Genomic DNA, 16,008 nt, shown 5'->3' on the forward strand with positions numbered 1-16,008 from the left:
GTATCCATTAAGTCATTAGAAGCTGCAAAGTGTTGATAATTTTTCCTTTTTTATTAGCTGGGATATAGCTATAAAACTTCTCCCACGTCAGCTACATGATTACCCTGAGATTCCATTGACTCTCTCCCTTCATCTACCAGTTTTCAAAATAATGAATTGATTCCCTAGTATATTAGCTGACTATTGCCACATAGCAATTGCCACACTTAGTGGCTTAAAACAATTACGCATCTATTATATCACAGTTTCTATGGGGCAGGATCCCAGCAAAGCTTAGCTGTGTCCTTTGTGTTTGTCATGAGGCTATGGTCAAGGTGTTAGCCAGGTGTTGGGTCTCAAAAGGCTCAACCAGCCAGGCATGCCTGTAATCCCAGCACTTTGGGAGGCCGAGGCCGGAGGATTGCTCAAGGCCAAGAGTTTGAGACGAGCCCGGCAACATAGCAAGACACCGTCTCTACAAAAAAAATTTTAAATTAGCCAGCTGTGGTGGTGCACACCTGCAGTCCTAGCTACTTGGGAGGCTTAGGTGGTAGGGTAGCTAGAGCCCAGGAGTTCGAGGTTGCAGTAAGCTATGATGGCACCACTGTACTGCAGCCTGGGTGACAAAGTGAGACCCTGTCTCTAAAAAAATAAATAAATAAAGGCTTGACCAAGATGGTTGTTGGCAGGATTCAGTTCCTCAAGGGTTATTGGACTAAGGGGCTCAGTTCCTCCCTAGTTGTTGCCTAGAAACCACCCTCAGTTGTGAGCCTCCCAACAAGGCAACTTGCTTCATCAAAGCCAACAAGGGAGAGAGTGTTGGCAAGACAGCAATCACAGTCTCCCATAGCCCAATTACAGGAATGACATCCTTCACCTTTGCTGACTTGGATGATTGGGAGCGAGCCCATAGGTCAGCCTAGCCTACAGGGAGTGGACCACACAGCATGTTAACACTAGCAGGTGCAACTGCTACAGTCTGCCGGCCACACCTAGCATCCTTCAGAGATGACTGCGGAGTGTCATTTCTTGTTTCTTCAATGGCACTCGGGTCATAAAAGGATTATTCTGGCTCCTGTGTGGAGACCCTAAGCCCAAGGAGCCAGGATGAAAGCAAACAGACCTGCTGTAAGAAAGCACTCCCACACCTTTGCTGTTTGTTGCTTCTAATAGTAAACATTTCAGTACGACCAAAACCTCACAAATGAAGTCAAAAGGCAAGAAACAGGCTGGGAGAAAACCACAGGCAATGGATTTGACTTCTAGAACATGCAACCAGTAGAAATCTGTGTGTCTCCATTTCCACCCCTATAAAGTGAAGATAATAGTATCTATCTCACTGGGATAAGGTGAGAATTAAATGAGGTAGTATATATTAAATGTTTAGAACAGTGGCCGGGAAGGTTAGTGGTATATAAGTGTAAGCAGTCGCTGCTGCTATTACTGTTGTTGAAATTATTATTAACAATAGTTATGTTTTGATTTAACTCTAGTTTTTAAGGCTCCCTAATTGTTGACTTCGTTAAGACTGCCTGGCCCGTCGTCGGTTGTGTGCCCACACTGGCTAGAGAGGTTTTATCTTTCAGAAGACCAAGCCCAAATGAAATCTCCTATTTTCCTTTCCAGCACGAACCAGTGATTTCAGACCATTTAAGTAGCAATTAAATAGCTTCAAAAGTGAATCTGACTCATTAAACACCCAATTGTCTGGGAGGACTTGGTCCTAAATGAAAGCAAGCCCTTCCTATTCTTTTTAAAAGCATAAACGCTCTTTATTAGGGTTTTTAATTTTTTTAATTGCATTTTTTAATTTTTTTAAGTGCATAAGAGATAGCTGAATATACTTCTTAAAGAAAAAAGCCATATACCTAAAGATAAAATTCTTCTTGATCACACCCCACACCCTTGTTTGCTCCCTTTCTCTCCAGAGGTAACTGCTGTTAGCAATTTGATATGCATCTACTAAAACTTTGTGTCTGCATTTATATATCTCCCTACATATATGTGTGTCTGTGTGTGTATACACCCATTAAATATTTGGTATGTAGCCTTCTAAAACTCAGTCTCTGCATTTATATAAATATATATAACCATTAAAATGTATTCTATTGTTTCATGAAGTTTTTGTGTAGATACTATAATGTTCTATCACAGGCATTATCCTGAAACTTCTGTTTTTTTCTCACAGCCCACATCCCATTCCTCAGCAAATTATGTCAACTCTTCCTGAAAACTATTAATATGCCCAAAATCTGACAACTTGCTTGCCGGTATATCTCTACTGCCTAGAACACAGGACAGGTACTCGGTAAAATCTGTTGAATGAATGAAATGTGTGTTTCATGGATCTTTCTGCTTTGGTCCATTTTGGCCCTATTTGATTCTTTTTCACTGCCTCAGAGTGTTCAGTAGTTTGAAAACAACAGAATACATACTATCATTCATGTCACCCCCACCTGCTTAGGAGGTTCTCAGCGTAGTACACTGTCGGAGCCTTTTAAAGTCTTTAAACCTTTCTCAAGGTTTCCGGATGCAACTGGAAACCTCCATGGCAAAGTTGGTTCCCAGATCATCCTCTTCCCTGGGTCAAGGCCCCAGAAACTGATTAAATTTTTCATCTGGGCCAGTAAGAAGAGAAAAATGGAAAGGTATGTGCTCTGAGTGCCCAGGTGAGTCCGGAGCGCCAGCCTGGCTGTGCCCTGTGTGATCTGGGGCTCTGTGGTTGGATTTCCGGCAACAATGTCAAAGCTGCCAGGCTTGGCAGGGGCCGGAGGCTTTCCCGGCCGACTGGACGGGTTGTGGGAAAAGTCATGCCGAGGTGACCCGGATGTGCTGGCCGCAGAGGACCCCTGCACTCAAATGCCCGTGGGGCAGAGACAAGAGGTGCAGGCTGGGTGAGGACACGGGGTGGGGGGAGGGGACAGTGAGGACCACGTGGGCCCGGAGAACCCAGGCCACCCAAGCCAAGCAGGAATAGAAGCCCCGTGTTGCCAGATCTCCAGACTGCTTATTTTCCAGAGAATCAGAAAATTGACTTTTCTGTGATGTTTCCTGATTTTTAAATATTGCTCCAAAAATTTAAAGAAATACCAGGTGATCGGACAAAACATGTTTGAAAACAGGATCTCGCCTATCCCCTACACCCCCCCCCCCCCCCGGGCTACCGGTTTACAACGCTGCGGTTTAGCAAAATGTTTCAGAGCATGGACTTTGGTCCTGTTCTTTGGCCTTTGCCACCGTTTGGGCAAGTTCCTTGACATCTCCAGGTCTGTTTATCTGTACAATGGGAACAAAAATTAAAACTATCTCGTATGTTTGGGAGGCTAAAAGAGACTTAGCAAAGAGTACTGCAATTTGATAGTAGTAGTAGTATTGGGGGGGAATGGGCAAAGGGCTGGCGAATATTGTGGAAAGGGGGATAATAAAAAGGACGTGCGTAGTGACATGCATGCTGGTGTGTGTGGTAAGAGGCCGGGGAGTTCCAGGGCTTGCAGTGGCCTGGAGAATGAGACTTTGATTAAGAAGTGAGATAAGGCTTCCGCCAACCAAGCCAGAGACCCATCACCTGGGGCCTCCGGACCTGCAGGTGGCGCTGCATCTCTGGGCTGCTCCTTATTGTCTATCTCAGGGGGCACATGACCCTGGCCAGTGCTTCCCTTTCTGTGCCTAGACAGGGAGTCGCCTGTCCTAGCCTAGTTGTTGGACTTTACATTTGTGCTTGTTGTAGTTTATATTCTTAGTTTGGGGCCAGACATTCCGGTCTGTCAAGATTCTGTAAATAGATGTATTAGCTGTCCCTCCTGACTTCCTTCTTTTGCAGTCTAGATAAAATTTTCACCAGATCCAGCTAGGAGTCTTTTGGTTGCAAGCAACAGAAACCCCGAGATGGCTTAGCAAAAAAGAAGCTTATAGCCTCATGCACCTGAAATGTCCAGAGGGTAGAGCTACCTTCAGGTATGGCCCTGGTGGGTCAAATGATGATATCAGGACCTAGTTCCTCTTTGTCATTTTTCTGGGTGGGATCTATTCTTATATGGCCTCTTCCCAGCTAAAGCTCCCTACCTGAACAACTCCCAAACCAGTGGGACTTCCTGATAGCTCAAAGAAAAAGTCCTTGTATAGAGTTTCATTGACCATGGTTAACCTGACTTGGGCCATGTTCCCTCCCGGGAACAAATCTCTATCCCAAGAGGAATATAATGTGCTGACTGCTCAGCCTGGGCCACATCCACCCTGAATGAAATAAACACCCCCAATATCAAGATATAGACTAGTGGTGAAAAAGGGGTGGTGACCCCAGAGCTAAATCAAGTACAGTTATCTGAAGTAGAATGAATGGATACTTGGTTTCCCTGAACTCCTGAAAAAAAAAAAAAAAGAATATTCACCTTCTATTCAAATGATTGTTATAAAGGGCAATATGGCTTCATCATCTAACACTCCACTGATCACCAGAGCTGGTTAAGCTGATCTTTGATCTCCTTTCATATCTCATACTGTCCTGGAATTGCACTAGCTTGGTTAAAGAAATCAGGAGAACTATTTTTCACAGTAGTATAAAAATATTCAGTAGAACATTTGGGGGGCACTTAGAGACCTCTCAAACAAGTCATAAATCCATTCAGACCTGAATTTATCCAACTCCACCACGTTCAACATATCTTCATCTAGAAAAAGATTTTTTTTTTTTTAATTTGGTCAAATGATCCATAGTTCTAAACAGCTGGCTAAAGTTCATGTGGACACTCTCTGATGCCTTCAGGCTAGAGTCCCTAACAAAGAAAGGGAAAGAAGCTAATTTGCTCTCCAGGAAGCCAAGCCAACCATGGGAACACAATACTTTTCATTCACAATGCCTTAAAATTTGTCAGCCTAACATCAGCCAGTTTGGCATTCCTAACACTCCAAAACTCCAACCCTCATACGTTAGAAATTATGACACAAAAGGAGGATGTCATTTGCACAAAGCTGGTCACAGCAACACAATCCTACAGGGGACTCACTCTGAACATGTCCAACAACAGGGCCTGGCCAGGAAAACACTGTGTGATCCAAAAGGAAAACCCTCAAAAATAACAGGTATTGGGTTGAACCATATGAAACTGCTATTTCTGTAGGCCAATAATAGTCAAATATCAACAATTGTATATGGTCAAAAGTGACTACAGGGCAGCAGCAGTTTTCAAAGTGTGGTCCACAGACTCCTGGGAGGTCCCCAAGATGATTTCAAGAGGAACACGAGGTCAAAATAATTTTTGTAATAATGCTAAAATGTTAGTTTGCCTTTTTCATCATGCTGATGTTTGCACTGAAAGTGCAAAAGCAATGGGGGAACAAATTATACTAAGTTGGATTTCCTTCATTTATTTCAACTAAAACAGCATATTGCACCACATTGAATACAGGAGCAGATACGAGGATCCAGCTATCTTTCATTAAGACGGGCAGTAAAGAGATTTGCAAAAATGCTAAACAGTGCCCTTCTTCTCACTGATATTTTTGTTTTGGGAAATGTTTTTCATAAAAGTATTTTATTTATGTCAACATGTCATGGGTTTATTATTGTTACAATGTAATGAATTAAGAAATGTTTTTCAAGTGTAAGTTTTAATTTCTCCTATGGAAAGTAGCAATAACTATAATCCACATAAATAAAAACTCTGCGGTCTTCAATACTTTTTAAACGTGCAAAAGATTCCTATAACTAGAAACTTTGAGATCTCCTGTATTAGGACGATCTATGGAGAAACATACACGAAATGAAGTGTTAAGGATATTGGCAAGAAAGCGGCTGAAATGATGTGGTCAGCAGAACCTTGACATGAGGGGTCCAGGAGGTTGGCGTGGAAGGAAAGGAAGGAAAGGAAGATTAGAGAAAGGGGGTGGGGGAGGGGAGGACGGAGCCCAGGTTTCCTGTGGTCACCTGGGTGGAGCCAGAGGCCCAAACCTGGAGGTGAGCTGTTTGAATTTCTTATGGGAAGGTCGGACCTATAGGGATCGACAGAGATCTGGGAGTGACCTTTAGGAGTGGATGGCTGAGACCGAGGGAAGGAGAAGGTCACTCGGAAATCGGGGGTGAGCTATTCATAATTCAGGGCTCGGGGTGGGGTGCAAGAACATTCCTGGGAAAATCAACTGCATGGGTCCCCCTAGAGTCCCCAACGTGCCAGAGGACACCGTGCTTCCGGGGGGTGTGGATGTGATCCGGGCACGGTTACACAGGTGTGTGTGATGTGTGTCGCGGAGGAGCGGGACAGGTACGTGCATCGGGCAGGATGGAATGGTCACATACGTGGCACGTGATGTGTAGTGGGGGGACGCGGGGGACAGTGTGTCTGTGTGAGGGACACGCGGACGAGGGGTCCATGTGGACATATTTGTGGCGCTGTGGGTATTGCAGGTGTCCTGATGAGCGGAGGGAGAAGGGGGAGTGTGTGCGCGCGGGGGTGTCCGGGGACAGGATGAGGGTGCGGGCTGGCGCTTGCCGGAAGGCGAGGGGGCGGCGGGGGAGCCCGGCCGTGCGGTGGCCGGGCTGCAAGCTCCGCCCGCGGCGCTCCCGGGGCTTCCCCGCCCCTGCGCCTGCTCCCTCCCCCGCCGTCTGGCCGCGCTGGGCTGTCGCGGTGCCACCTCCACTCGCCGCCGCCTTCCCAGCGCCGCCGCCGCAGTCGCCGCCGGCAGCGCGCATCCCAGCCGTCCCCGATCGTCGCCCCGAGCAGGTACGACGGCGCCCCCGGCCCCTCTTGCCCCTCTGGGCGTGCACCCGGCTGTCCCGGCCTCAGTTTCCCACCGGAGGGCGCTTGGGTGCCCGGCCCGGGGAGCTGACTCCGTGGGGGGCGTGGGCGGGGCTGGAGGGTGAGAGAAGCCCCCGATGCGCGGGCGCAGGCGCGGGACTTGAGTCCCACGAGGGTCGGGGTTGGCGGAGAGGGCGGGGTGAGATGTCGTTTGAGAGGTGACAGCAACGAAACTTGAGCGCGCGCGCGCGTGCGACGTGCCGGGTGCTGCGGAACAGAACGCTTTACTCGAATGAGTAAGTGATCAGACTTCACCCACACAGCGTCCTGTGCGGTGGGCTCTCTTGGTGTTCCCATTTTACAGAGGGGAAAACTAAGGGGCAGAGAGAGGACGAAGCTTCCCTAGGTCCCAGTGACAAGTTGCTGAGCCCAGATTTGAACCCAGGCAGTCTGACCGCAGAGCCTACCTCTGTCAGCCCGCCTCCTCTGAGGAACTGGAGTTTATTCTCCAGCTGTCCCCTTTGGGGCGGTGCTGGGGAGGAGGCCGGACCGAACCCCTGCGTCTACCCGCCCGAGGATTCTGCAGCGCTGAGTTTATGTCGGGAGAATGTCATGTCGCTTAGGTGTGCTGGGGGGAGTAGGGGACACAAAGGGTGTGGGGTGCAGAGTGAAGACCTTCCCCCTCCAGCGTGGACGGGGAAACTGAGGCTGAGTTTAGGGAGGAAGCAGCTGAGGTTCTCCCATCCACAAGAGACACAACAGCTCCTCACCCCTCCTCCACCAGGGAGTGGGGGCAGAACAACCGAGGCTGGCAATTGTCCCTGGAAGACCTGTCTGGACATTCCCAGAGGCCTGTAAATTCCTGTGGCCCCGACACCCCTGAGTGACCCAACTTGCCTACCCACTGAGCTGTGTGATTCCACGAGGAATACACAGATCCACTCTCCCTCCTATGTCGCCTTCCAACCCCTGCCCTCCCGCTCCCCAAAGGTAATTGGAATGTTCCTTCTAGTCCTTTCCCTACACCCGTACAGTCATATATACGTAGCCTAGAAAATACGTAAAATATTTAGCAATGTTGTGGGCAGACAGTGAATAGAAATGCTACGAGCCATTTATGTCAGTTATATATCAAGTTATCATCTTTGAGAGTTATTCATGTTGCTGCATATAAATCTAGCTTATTTATTTGAACTGTGGCATAGTTGTCCACCATGGGCATGCCTACTGATGAACATTAAGGTGACAAAAATGTATGGACTGGTTTTTATTTCAGCCTCTTCTATAAATTGATATCTCTGGGTTAAGTTCAATTTCCTATTCTTTGTCCTAACAGACACACACATAGGCATGTACACACACCTCTATCCTGTCTGTCCATGGCCAAGTACAAACACCACGCTTCCTCTAGCCGCAGTCTCCACTGAGCCCTGTGGGCTCTGCCCATCCTGTGGGCAGAGGTCCCGGTGGGCCAGCTCCAGAGGTTCTCTCTAGATGCCCCCAATGCCACCCCATCCTCCAATAGGAGACAAAAGGATTTAGGAACCATAGGCTGACAGAGTGGAGTGTCAGGGTCCTAATTGTGTTTCACAAACTTTCCAGGCATGGATTATGGCATAAGGAGAGTGTGTTTGCCCTGGAATTCATGAATCCATCACAAGTTGGGTGGAATGCCCTGATAACAGGGCGATGAAACGCCAGAATCAGAGACACTTGCATTACAATTGCAACTTCAGCACTGCCTAACTTGGGAAGTTCCCTTCCCTTCCCATCTCTGAACCACAGTTTTCTCATCTATAAAATGGGCATGATGATAATGGCAACATCTCCAAACTGTTGAGTGAATCCATGGGGTGACGCAAACAAAACACTTACTGCATTGTCAGCGTCAGTAAGCAGAAAGTCTTGTCCTGGACAGGGGAGACCCAGAGATGGCCCTGGGGTGGGGATGATGCTTGGAGCCACCATTTGGGACTTCATCCACTTCCCAAATGCAAACCAGAAAGTCCTGAGCACCGAGTGGGAGCCAAAAATGAGATTTCCACTTGTTGAGAGCCAAGCCCAGCTCACGTGGAGTCCAGAAGTGTCACAGCATTTACAAAGGGCTTACTATGTACCTGGTCGTGAGCTGGGACACAAAACTGATGTGAGCTGAGGTGCCCGCCTTGGGAATACAAGAGACAGCAGAAGTCACAAAGAGGCCCTGCGGTAGCTTTTGTGAAGCCCATGCTCCTTTTTAACATTTTAGATTATTCTCAAGATTTTACAAAGTGGGAGATGTCATGTAAAACTTCATATTTCTGGATCCTCTTGAGAAATCAGAAAAGTTGGCAACCAGGGGCCCAATAATATTCAGCTGCCCCTTTAAATGGGGCAGGCACCTCGCAGGGCACCATAGTCCCCCCCTGGCTGAGCCCTCAGTCACTAAGAGCAGCATAGTGTAAAAGTTAACAACACAGACTCCATGGCTGGTCTCTGTCTCCTAGCTGCGCCACGGATTAGTTGAATGGTTTCAGGCAAATCATTTAGCATTTTTGTGACTTCATTTCCTTATGTGTAAAGTGGGGATGTGTAAAACCCTCAAAGGGTTATGTTTAGGCATTAAACGAGGCACATGAACCTCTTAGAACAGTGCCTGGGTCACAGTAAACACTAGCTGAATATTGGTGATGGTGTTGCTGATAATGGTGGCATTTGTACTCCAAATCCTACTCCGCATAAAATGCTGTGGAAGCATGGTGGAGGGAGGAGGTAACACTTTGAGCCCATTTTCCAAATAAGATGCTGCAATCCTAGACACTCTTTCTGCCTAAGGACAGGAAGGGAACAACATTTCAAGGAAAGATACAAAGAGGAGGGGACTTCTAAGATGGGTTTTAAAGAATGAATAGGAGTTCTTCTGGAGCAGCGGGCATTCCACACAGAGGAAACAACCTTTACAAAAGCCTGGAGGCGTAACCAAGCAAAGTATGTTTAGGAAGTGATGCAGTCTGGTGTCACTTTGCAATAAGGTGAGTAGGAAGAACAGCAGGAAGATGAGTCTGGGGTGACAGAAAAGGAACGTGAGGCCATGATGGGGCTCGAAGCAGAAATAAGGGTGAACATTCCTGAATAACTACCGTGTTTAGGTGCCCTTATAATCACCACCCCTGCAATTGCCCGGCAATCAGGTTTTGTGATCTCCATTTCACCGGTGAGGGAGACAGAGGCTTGGGGAAGGTAAGCCACTTGTCCCCGATCTCACAGTGGGTCAGTGGTAGAGCTGGGGCCAGACGCCAGATCTGTCTGGTCTAAAGCCCGTGCGCCCTCTCTGAGCCTTGGTTTTCTCATTGTAAAGCGGAAATAGTACTAATAAAACCTGCTGCCCAGCTGTGTTGCGTTAGATGAGAGAATGAATGCACAGGACCTGGCACATAGCAACTGCTGTTGTTATTTCCCCTGGATTGAGTTCCCCCAGCCCTCTTGGCCAAACGCACACCCCTACCTAGCCTCAGATGGCGGAGCTCTGGAGTGAGTGACCCAGGCCAGTGGAGTGTAGTCCTCTGACCAGCAGCATGGAGCATCGCTGCCTGGAGCTTGTCAGAAATGCTGATTCTTGGCTGGGCGCGGTGGCTCACACCTGTAATCCTAGCACTCTGGGAGGTCAAGGCAGGAGGATCACTGGAGGCCAGGAATTTAAGACCAGCCTGAGCAAGAGTGAGACCCCCGTCTCTACAAAAAATGGAAGAATTAGCTGGGCCTTAGTGATGCACGCCTGAAGTCCCAGCTACTCAGGAGGCTGAGGCAGGAGGATCACTTGAGGCCAAGAGTTTGATGTTGCAGTGAACTACGATGACGCCACTGCACTGTAGTAGCCTGGGTGACAGAGCAGGATTCTGTCTCAAATAAAAAAAAAAATACCCTTCTAGTGATTCAATATCGCAAGACAAGGCTCCTCCGTCCCTCTCAGCCCTAGCCCCGCCGGGAAGGAGCCATGCCTTTCCAGAGAGGAAAGTTACTGAGGGCCCTAGTGCAGTTCCTGGGATAGTTATTCTTTCAAACTTGCTCTCCTTTCTAGTCTTACAGCTTCCAGGGGGCCTGGGGCAAAATTTGACTTTTAGAGGAGCTGTTTCCTGGGGAGGAATGCTCCAGGCGGCTGAGGACCTGCTCCTACTCCACCAGCTCATGGAAAGCCTGTCCTTAGAGACCCCTCTGGGCCTGTGGGCCTCCGCGGGGTCTCCTCTGGCCCCCAAGAGAATGTGTGTCCGGGCACAAGTCCTGAGCAGTGGGAAATGACCCCATGACTGTGCAAGAGGACCATTAAGGGGTCCTCAGGTCAAGTGACAAGGAGGTAAGCCCAGGTGGGGGATGGTCATGACCACCAATCAAGAAGCAGTCCCCCTCCCCCTCTGCACACCCTCTTGGAAACGCTAAGTAGCGGTAAGGAGGCAGGACAGGCTAAAGTGAGGAAGAACAGGCCTGGCCTGAAAGATTACCGGGTCTTGAAGTGAATATGTTCTGAACAACCAAAAACCAAAACCAAAACAACCCATAAACCCGGGCATTCCACTGTTATGACAAAGAGTTAATTTCATGGATCAAGAGCTCTTGCAAATCAAAGTAGGGGCTTTGATCACAAAAGGACAAATATTATATGATCCCACTTGTATGAAGTACCTAGAATAGGCCAATTCACAGAGACAGAAGGTAGAACAGAGATTACCAGGGGCTGGGGGTGGGGGAAAGGGGGAGACGTTGCTTAACGGGTGCGAAGTTTCATTGTGTTTGGGAGGATGGAGAAGTTCTGGAAACGGGTAGTGGTGATGATTGCTCGACATTGTGAATGTCCTTAATGCCACTGAACTGTATGCTTAAAAATGGCTAGAACGATACATTTTCTGTTGTATATTATGCCACAATAACAAAAATTTAGGGATGAATCAAAAATTTAAAAATAGGGCTTTGACATCAGCTTGGTTGGGTTCTAGTGCTTGGTTCTACCACTGCTCAGCGGTATATACTCGATCAAGTGACTCTACCTTTTTAAGCCTCAGTTTTCCCGTCTGCAAAATGGGGGCTGTCAAAGAGTGCTGACCTCACAGGAATCCCACAAGGGTGAAATTACTTTATCCACACAAAGTGCTCTCTCTGCATTCCTGAGACTATTGTAAAAGATCAAGATTAGGAAGGTACAGAGGCCAGAATCAGCAATTAGACCAAATACTAAGACCAGCAGGTACCTAGGGAGTTTGTAAAAGCCTCAAGTCTAGATTTTTATATCACTTTGTATTTGCAAAGTTATAAATAAATTATGTTTCCATAATGTAATTGCAAAATGTAGATTCAAACAAGATCTTTTTGTTTGATGGGGATACATAAAAGATGTAACAATTCATTACCTAGGGCCTGCTAACCTACAGCTATTTGCGTCTTGACTCAGCTACTTAATAGCCGTGTGACCTCAGGCAAGTTACTTACCCTCTCTTGTGCTTCAGTTTTCTGGTCTTTAAAGTGGAGATGATAAAAATTCTCACCTCATTAGGGATGTTATGAGGACTAAATCTGTCAAATGCTTTGAACACTGCCCAGCACACAGAAATAAATGTGTGTTAAGTAAATAAACTTGAAATAAGCCTGAAAGTCTTAGCATTTTTGTTTTTAAAAGGAGAATTTTTTTTTTTTTTTTTTTACATGAAGGAAACAGTGTCCTAGCCAAAATGTAGTCGGGGGCTGAGCTGAACCGGGAGGGGTTTGCTGGGAGGTGGCTTGAGGTGCCCAGCTGATGAAGGTGGGGTTGTAAGACACTGAGGCTCAGAGAGGTTCAGAGACCTGCCAAGGGGCCACACAGCAATAATGGAACCCAAGTTCAACCCCAGCTTTCTCCTCCCCAGTCCCTGCCTGGCTGCAAAGGTCTTGAGGATTGGAGGCTAGCGGTCCCTTGGCAAATTTGCATGACTCTTTTCTTGCAGACTCTCAGGACAAATTCAGGCAGCCTTGTTTCTCCTCCATGTGCCAGGGAGCTCACTCCCAAGCCGAGGTCTGGAAGGAGGCCTAAGATCTGGGAAGTCTGGTACACCCTGTCTCAGGAGCTACTCCTGATTTCACTCAACTGAGGACCTTAAGCAGGGACTGGATGGATCGCAACCTCCTCAAACTAGCTTCTGCTCACCCAGCAGCTGATTCTTGAAATTCCTCTGTAGGTCTTTCGCCTATGGTGCGTGGAGGTTGTTGACTCTCTGATTTAGCTTAAGGCTTTGAATCCTGGTTGAAAGGCACCACTCCCCACCCTACCCCTGCTCCAGGAGGGATCACCTTTGTCCCTTTCTCAGGGACAAAGTTTGCACCCCAGTGAGAAGGAGCTGGATAGAGGCTTGCCATGGTGGGTTTGGCTAGTGGGAGATACACAAGGAAACTTTGGGGGCTGAGGCAGCATTTGAAGATGGTTTTAGAGATCGGGGGGAGGAAATGTGAAATGTTTAGAAACATGCATGGCACATGGTAGGCGCTCATTAATGGGGCTGGGGTCAGGGGTTGGAAAGGAGATAAGGAAGAGAGGGAAATTAAGGGAGACATCAAAGCCACAAGAGACAGCCACGAGCCTGTCCAGGGCAGAGACCCCTGCTTCCTGCATTCAACGTCCACCCTCCCTCTCTCCCTCCCTCCCTCCCCGGTTGCATGGAGGGGGGTGCGGTGGGGGGCCGAAACAGACCTAAGGGAGGAGAAGGACTTCATTATGCCACTCCCCTGGAGGCAGGGTCTTTGCCCACCATGAAGGGGCCAGGAGCGTCCTAGTTACCCCAGGCTGCTTCGGGGGCCCATTCCTGTCCTTAGAGCATTAATGCTGAGGTTTAGGTATTAAACGCTCCCAGGCTTCTTAATTCTACCTTAGGCAGTTAGTTTAATGGTTAAGAGTTTGGGAATCAGACAGGCTGGAGTTGGGGATACTAGTATCTGGTGGCCGCCTGGCCCCCGGTCGCCGGCTGTAGCCTGGTTACTACTCTGATCAGCTCCAGAAATGCGTTGCTCGCTGTTCTTGCCCTGCTTGGAGAAGGGATGAGGGTGGGGCAGCGGGAGGGAGAGGCCTGGGCTGAAAAGCCAGAAACACCTTTATCGGTAGAATTCAATCGGGGCGAGCGTGTGTGTGGAGGGAGGGCTGGTGTTCGTGTGGGCAGACTCGCTGGCTGTTGGAACTAGGCCTGCCTGGGCCTCGCCCCTCCCGGACCCCTTGGCACAGGTGACAGAGAGTGGCCAGCCCAGCCAAAGGATGATGGGCACGCCGGAGAGATCCCCTCCCCATCTGCCCCCAGAAGGCAGAACCCGGGACCGGAGAAGCGGAGGGATCTAGAGGGAGGCTGAGCATTTGGTGCAAGAGAGAAGGTGCCTTTTTTTTCCAATGCAAAACATATTCTCTTTGCAATTCATTCAACAAATATTTAGGGAGCATTTCCTGAGTGCTATAACACTAGTTCATAGGAATCTAAACATCTAGAAAGCAAGGTTTTGCATTTGCGTTTGTTTGCTGTTGTCACCCAGCTCCCGGTAGGTGCTCGAGATGAATGTTTGTTGAATGAATGAATGATGGTGGATGTGGTCTAACATTGGGCTAGATGCTGAAAATACGGTGGGGGGGCAAACCACGTGTCTCAGCCCCCAGACTCCTCAGACCCCCATCTCTCCATCCTCTCCTCAGCCTCACTCCGATCCTGAATTCCCAGTGGGGCTGTGTTCCTACTGGATCTTATGATAGAGTTGGCTAAACCCCACACTATGATCCTTCTGGAAAGAATCTAACTCACTTGAGGAGGTGTGGCCGCCTTGTCTGGGCACCATGTTGTTTTGTTTGCCTTACACACGGGGATGAACTAGCCTCAGTGGATCTTCCAACACATATTAAGGTTTGTCAAATAAATGCTGATGGGGCCCCACAGTCATAATAATAGAAATAGGCAGCATTTTTTAAGGTTATACGACATGCTGGGCATGTGCAATATTTCACTGAAATCTTTCAGCAACCATAGGTACAATTATCATCCCTGTTTGACACCCGAAGAAACTGAACTCTCTTCCTGCCTGATTTCCTGATGTCATTACGACAGTCCAGTGAAACAGATGATGTAATCGTCTGCATTTTGCAGATAAGAAAACAGGTTCAGAGAGGTTAAGTAACTTGCTCAAGGTCACACAGAGCTAGCAAATGGTGGATTCAAGCCCAAGCAGTTTGACTGCAGAATCCACTCCATTCGCCCCACCCTGCCTCTCCTCGGCTTCCTGGTGTCACCTGAGAGGTGACTGTGGAGGAGGAGTGGAAATTTTTTCTCTGTGACAGGGCTCTCGAAGGCTTTGGTTCACCTGCAGCCGAGTGTAAGGTTTCGGCTTTTCACTCTGCCGGGAATCACCCTGGGTCACCGTGTGGGTGAAGATCCTAATCTCCCCCGACAAAGAGGGCCGGCCGGTGCCCAGCTTGCGCACGGCTGGGATTCTCAGCACCTCGCCTTGGAGGCACCGTGTTCTCAGCCTCCAAATCTCCCTGGAGGCCGGGCCTGCCTCCCGTGGTCTCGGATCCAAGGCCGGCTACTCTGCCAGCCCCCTCCTGGCACCAGGCAGGGAACATGTGGTTGGCAGGAAATGGAGACAGAGCAGGAAACAGAGGGGCAAGGGAGAAAAATGTCACCCTTCTTTCTCTTTCTTGTCTCCGATTCATGCCTTTCACACGGTGGTTGGGGAGGACAGTGTTTATTTAATAAGCTCCAATGCGGTGGAAGCCACTCTGGAGGTCTAGGGCGGGGGGAGCCCAGGTGACGCGGCAGTGACAGGGCCCTACTGCAGAACAGACCTGGACAGCAGTGATTTGCCTGGGTTCCCTCATTTAACCTGCACACAGCAACCCGATCGACTGGGTACATCATCACCAGCATGCCGCCGCCATCCCCATCCCTGCCATCCCCCCCAGCATTTTGGTCACCCACATGGCGTCCCAGACCCAAGGCCCAGCCCACAGATAGGGAAACAGACCCTGAGGACATGAAGCACCTGGCCCCTAGAAACATCGTTAAGGGCTGGGCGAGGTGGCTCATACCTGCAATCCCAGTGCTTTGGGAGGCTGAAGCTGGAGGATCACTGGAGGCCAGGAGTTCAAGGCTGCAGTGAGCTATAATTTCACCACTCACAAGAAAATGACCCCTTGTCTCTAAAAAAGAGAAAGAAAGATGGTTAAGAATTTGGGCCCTAAAGCCTGAAAGACCCAAATTTGATTCCTAGCTCTGTCACTTTCCAGCTGTGTGACTTCAGGCAATTGACCTAACCTCTCTGAGCCTCAGAG

General features: G+C 48.7%; 1 protein-coding gene across 2 annotated transcripts in view; it reads left to right on the plus strand.

Moving 5' to 3' along the window:
• The first annotated feature begins 5,970 nt into the window (after nt 1-5,970).
• SCNN1B (sodium channel epithelial 1 subunit beta) overlaps nt 5,971-16,008 on the plus strand; it is a 50,608-nt gene continuing 40,570 nt past the window's right edge. Inside the window, exon 1 of one of the 2 annotated variants that reach the window (XM_045542783.1) lies at nt 5,971-6,054. The gene's annotated coding sequence lies outside the window, so the exon portion shown is untranslated. Of the gene's footprint in view, nt 6,055-6,572; nt 6,696-16,008 lie in introns of those variants that run through there. The other variant, XM_045542784.1, reaches the window with a different exon arrangement.

Source organism: Lemur catta, chromosome 2 (assembly GCF_020740605.2).
Source record: "Lemur catta isolate mLemCat1 chromosome 2, mLemCat1.pri, whole genome shotgun sequence".
NCBI lineage: Eukaryota > Metazoa > Chordata > Mammalia > Primates > Lemuridae > Lemur > Lemur catta.